The sequence below is a fragment of the Ascaphus truei genome, unplaced genomic scaffold (assembly GCF_040206685.1).
Source record: "Ascaphus truei isolate aAscTru1 unplaced genomic scaffold, aAscTru1.hap1 HAP1_SCAFFOLD_1447, whole genome shotgun sequence".
Classification (NCBI taxonomy): Eukaryota; Metazoa; Chordata; class Amphibia; order Anura; family Ascaphidae; genus Ascaphus; species Ascaphus truei.
In genome coordinates this window covers 23,076-29,075 of record NW_027454331.1, presented here as the reverse complement: position 1 = coordinate 29,075, position 6,000 = coordinate 23,076, and positions in this window count along the sequence as shown.

Genomic DNA, 6,000 nt, shown 5'->3' with positions numbered 1-6,000 from the left:
TCAAATACTCACTGGATCACCCTGCATCCGTCCTGCTTGGCGTGCGTCGCTCCCAAAGTAAGAAAAAGCGAACAAAGGAGTCTGGAACAAGCACTGCAAAGAATCCGGGCTTGAGGCAGGTTAAAAATGAGCTAATTTATTCAGGCATCAAGCCTCAGGACATACAACAAAACCTGTAGGTTCCTCTGATGCGTTTCTTGCCAAAAGGCACTTTATCTTTGATAAGAAACGCGTCAGAGGAACCTACCGGTTTTGTTGTATGTCCTGAGGCTTGATGCCTGAATAAATTAGCTCTTTTTTAACCCGCCTCCCGCCCGGATTCTTTGCAGTGCTTGTTCCAGACTCCTTCGTTTGCTAATTTGTCATCTAATTCCTTGAATTGATCCATGTCAATAAAGTCCTGCAATTTGGTTTGTAATTCTTTAACTTGTTTGAAAGCTAGATGTTTCTCTTTCATTCTGTGTTGTATGATTAAATCAATCAATTTGAAGGAACATTGGTCCAAGATCTGACTCCATTGTGCCTCAAATTCCCTGTCTTCAAATCCAAAGGTTGGTGCTTTAGTCATTCTCAACTCCCTTTTTTCCTGTTCATGCTGTCAACCAATCCTCTGCAGTGTTCTTACCTGGTATTTTAATTACCCAGTTATGTCACGTGGATCCTTTAAAAATGGCGGCGGTACCGGCACCCGATGCCCCATACCAGGGCCTGTAACTCGGGAAGCAGGGGGTCCCTGAGGCTGAAATCAAAGCGGTTCAGCTCAGGAGACCCCCTGCTCCCGCACATTATTAATAAAAATTACATTAAAGCAGCTTCATTACAATAGCAGATATCTGCTATGGTATGGAATTTAAAAACATTTTTTATTTGTGTTTTAATACTAGTGTAGATGAGCAGGGGGTCTCCGGAGCAGAACCGCATTGATTTCAGGTCCGGGGACCCCCTGCTTCCCGAGATATAGGCCCCGTTATGGGGTGCCGGTATCTCCTATGCATTTGATTCCCACTGTCACATGACATGGGGCATTTAAATGCATAGGAGATCCCGGCACCCCATAACGGGGTCTGTATCTTGGGAAGCAGGGGGTCCCCGGACCTGAAATGAATGCGGTTCTGCTCCGGAGACCCTCTGCTCACCTATACTATTAATAAAATGTCAAAAAATGACGACGACATTTGCGCAGGGAGAGACAACTCTCTCTCTCTCTGCAGCAGATAGAACCCACCGGGTGAGCTCCTTTCAGAGGGCAGATCCCATTGCCGCCGGCTACTCGCCATTTTTCCAAATGTTGCAATCAACGGTATTCAGGCCTTTCTGCATACCCTGATAGCAACGCTGCCAAAAATGGCGATTTAAAAACCCTGGTGATTTTTTTCTATCAGCCTTTACTGCATGAGGCCCTTGGTTGGAGACTTTAGCCATAGAAACCCAAATGCATGCAAAATATCTCCTATGGGAAGACCGGTTGACCGCTACCAGTATGGTGGTCATTACCTTAGATGGTGGCAATTACACTATGAAATCCTTCACTAAGTGGGTCCAGGGGTGGTCAGGGAAAGGCAGGGATTGGGGAAGGCAAGAAGGAAGTGCTCTGGGTACCTTGGTTCTGCACGCAGAAAGTGCAAGCAGTCATGAACTGCTTAATATCCTTATTTATCTCAAGCCAACAGAAGGTGCGCTCTAGGAAGTTGGAAGTCTTCCTCTCACCTCGATGTCTCAAAATCTTTGAGCAATGTCCCCAATGAAGAATCCTCATGATAGAGTAGAGGAACAAAGAGCTTAGGGAGGCACACAAATGCTCACAGGGTTGTTGCGTGATAGAGGAGATGATGCGTGCCTGAGGGTTAATGGGTCATTTGTTAGTCTCCTCTTCTCCATCTGCCAGACATTGTGTAGAGAGAGCATCGACCTTGATGTTCTTTGAACCTGGATGATAGGAAATGGATGGGAGATGTTGTGCCCTCCAATAGATGTTGCCATTCCCCCAAGGCCATCTTGATTGCCAGAAGTTCTCTGTTCCTGATAATTCTTTTCAGCCTGATTTTTTTCCAAGAAAGCACACAGGGGTAACCTGCCATGGAATTCACTCTTTTGAGAAAGAACCTCATTAGACCCAAAGTCATAGGTGTCTACCTCTAGAATTAAAGCCTTTGAAGGATCTGGGTTAACCAAAATGGGTGCTGTGGAGAAGATTGTCTTTAGTGTCTGAAAGGCAGTGAGAGCCATTGAAAAGGATTTGCCCCCTTCGTGAGAGCCATGATGCGAGCCGTATCCTGAGAGAAGTTTCCAGATGAACCATAGATAGTAATTCTCAAAGCCCTAGAATCTTTGAATGGGTTTTAGGGTGGTTGGAGTAGGCCATTCAAGGACAGGAGATACTTTGCAGGATTCATTTCCAAGCCGTCAGAGGAAATAATGTACCCCAGAAGAAAATCTTCAATTGATCAGAGGCACTTTTGTAACTTGGCAAATTTATGATGGAATACTTTGTGATTGAAGGACTGAAATACCACCATGGCATTACATAAGTCGACGGGCATGACTAGGTACTCCTAGTGCCCATCCCTGGTGTTGAAGTCCATCTTCCATTTGTCACCCTCCTATATATATGAATTGGGTTGTAGGCTCCGCGGAGGTCAAGCTTCATGAACAGTGTAGCTCTTCTAAGTCGATCAAACAATTTGTGAATCAGGGGAAGATTATACCATATTTTGAGGGTGATTTTTATCACAAGAACCATTAGTAGCGCCTCAAGGCTAGTTGAAAAAGTTTGCAGAAACGTGGCGATCATAGTCAATTGCTGGTCCTGAAGAGACATACGCTTCTCTTGATCTCCCAGTAAACAGCCTTGATATGAAATGGTGCCCCTTACCTCACCGAGGTCCACAGGACTTGGGGCTGACTCATGATTAAAGAGAATATCCAAGTCACAAGCCATGGTTGGGATCACGGTTCCAAGATCAGAGCACGGTACTGTACAGCAGCGTAGTCGGGGTTTCAAGGTCAGGGCAGGAGAGAGGCAAACAGAGTCCAAGTCCAGGCAGAGGTTCAGCAAATGTTCAGGACAGGCAAATCAGAAGAAGGATAACCAACGGTGTCCAAGAGCATAAATGATCAGACATTGGCTGCATGGAAATTGCTTCCTCATAGAGGCCAGGAACAGGTGCAGCTGATAACAACCTCCATCCAGGTTTAGGGCAGAATGAAGCCACTTCGGCCATCTTGGGGGATGGTAAAATGACCTCAGATGTCTGTCATCTTGGTGGAGGCAAAAAAGGATGTGTTGGAGCTGAAGGGAAATGGCCGCGATGGCAAAACCTGACAGAACCAGGGCTAGAGTGGAACAGAAACGCATCCAGAACACCATTCCAGCACTTATTTTAGCAGCGTTCCAGCATTTCTGCAGCCACTCTCCCTCCTTTCCCTCAGCCCTACCTGGGGTACGTAGCTGCAGAGCCTGTCAGTGACCTACCGACAGCAGAGGGAGCCTGCCCTGGCAGTCTAAGCCTGCAAGTAAGGCCCAGGCAGAAGTTGGGGCCAATTTCTGGTATCGGCTGCCTGGGCACTGGGAAGCTCCGCACCTGGGGAACGTTGGCGCGGAGCTTCCCAGACTGTGCCCAGGCAGGGATGGAGGAGGGCCCACTCAGGCAGGCAATGCAGGGAGTTGCGCCTGACTTCCGGCTGGGCCCAGCTTGCAGGGTTAGACTGCCGGCCGTGCCCCTACTGCATCCGGGTAGGTCACTGACAAGCTGCGTACCTATGTTACCGAAGTAGGGCCTGGGGAAAGGAGGCAGAGTGGCTGTTGAACTGTTGGAAAGCTGTTCCGGCTGCTAAAATAAGTGCCAGAATGATGTTCCTTCTCCAATCTAGCCCTGGTTCTTCCTAACATCGTATGTGCACTAAAAGCCATTGAGGTTAGCACAGGAATTTAACCTGACGTTAATTAATGTCTTACCTAAAGGTGGCTTCAGAGAGAGAGAAACTTGAGCAAGTCCCTCTATCTCCCTGTGCCTCAGGCAGCAACATTTGATTGTAAGGTTTTCACTACAGGTACTCGTGTCTGTAAAATTCTGTGGTGGGATACACTGGCGACACACTTTATTCGAGCTCGGCTAGTCCCACGAATTCGGGTATACTCGGGTGTATTGAGGTTTGTGACTGTTTTCTGCGCGAGTGCATTGCGTTATTTTCCAGGCAGGGATTGGAGCATTTTATTCCCGCTGGCTGCAATACTGCACAGTATATATATATATATACTGCATTACAATTCAGGAATTTATGCCATCTGGTAGACACGCGAAGCATTGCAGCCTATTAAATCCTAATCATTATCATTTAACAGATCAGCCGCCCGTCAGCCAGGCATGAACCATGGCTGGGAAGGCAAACGCAACGGGGCTTGTCAGAGGTGAGGAGCGGCGCATTCCAGGTATCTGCCAGGTACATACTGGGTATTTGCTCGAATAAAGTGTGTCGCAGCAGTAGGAGGATTATTGGTGAAAATTCTCTAGCCAACAACATGTCCTCAGTTGTCTACCCTCAAAAAATGCAAACAAATTCATGGTTATACTGTGAAAATATCAGCCATTAACCTCTGCATTGAGGGTCTATTTGAAGGATGTTGGGGGATCTATATGAGGGGTGTTGTGGGGTCTAAGCAAGAGGTTAATGCCTGATCAATCACAGCTCTAGGACCCCTGATTACCAACATATTACTTACTGTATCTCTGTATCTTCTTCGGGATCCACGAGTTCGAAGTCGCCAACTGGGGTTGATGGCGTTTCCACGGGCTGCATAAGAAACGTGGGTTCTGTGAGCCACGACGTATTCTGCAGTTGCGCTGCGGGTACTGATCTTGTGGCATGGTCTGCAGGATTTTGGTCTGTGGGCACATGGTGCCATTGTTCTGATCGGGTTGACTTCCTGATTCTTTCTACGCAGTTGGCCACGTATACGTAGAATCTTCTTTTCTTGTTACATATGTAGCCTAGTACCACCTTGCTATCTGTGTAGAATTTGACAGCATCTGGTTTGCAGTCCATCTCATTTTCGATGAGTTCTGCCAGTTCTAACGCTAACACTGCACCACATAGCTCTAGTCTGGGTATGGTGTGGTCGGGTTGTGGCGCCAGCTTAGCCTTGCCAAGGATGAACCTGATATGGTAACTTCCACCCACGTCCGTGGTTTTTAGGTAGGCCACCGCTGCTATGGCCTTTGTGGAGGCATCTGAGAACACGCAAAGCTCTTTGCTGTGTGCAGCGGTGAGAGATATGGGCGAGTAGGGGCGTGGGATCTGAAGTTGCTCAAGGGTCTTCAAGGAATACTTCCACGTTTCCCACTCTTTCCGTTTTTCTGGAGGTAGTGGGATGTCCCAGTCCTGCTTCTCGAAGGACATTTCTCTGAGAAAAGACTTCCCTTGTATAGTGACAGGAGCTATGAATCCTAGCGGATCGTAAAGACTGTTAACAGTGGATAGGACTCTGCGTCGTGTGTAGGGTTTTTTCTCGATGGCTACCTGGAACGTAAATGTGTCTGTTTTAAGATTCCAGCTTATCCCCTGGCTCAGCTGTATGGGAGGCGTGTCGGTCCCCAGATCCAAATTTTGAGATCGTTTGCGTGATCATCCGCATGGAACGCCTTCATCACTATGGCACTATTGGAAGCTATTTTGTGCAATCTTAGGTTGGCGTTTGCTAACATCTTTTGTGTCCTTTTGAGTAGGTCTATGGCTTCTTCTTCGGTGGGGACTGATTTCAATCCGTCATCCACATAAAATTCTCTTTCGACGAAGTTCCTCGCGTCTTTCCCGAACTCTGCTTCTCCGTCTTGAGCCGTTCTTCTGAGGCCGTAGGCAGCCACCGCAGGTGATGGGCTGTTACCGAAGACATGTGCTTTCATGCGGTACTCCATGATTTCTTTATCTTCCATTGATGGCGCCTGTCTGTCATCGTCTTTTGTTGTCTGGAACGCTGTAAACCCTAGGTCATCAGTGTATTTG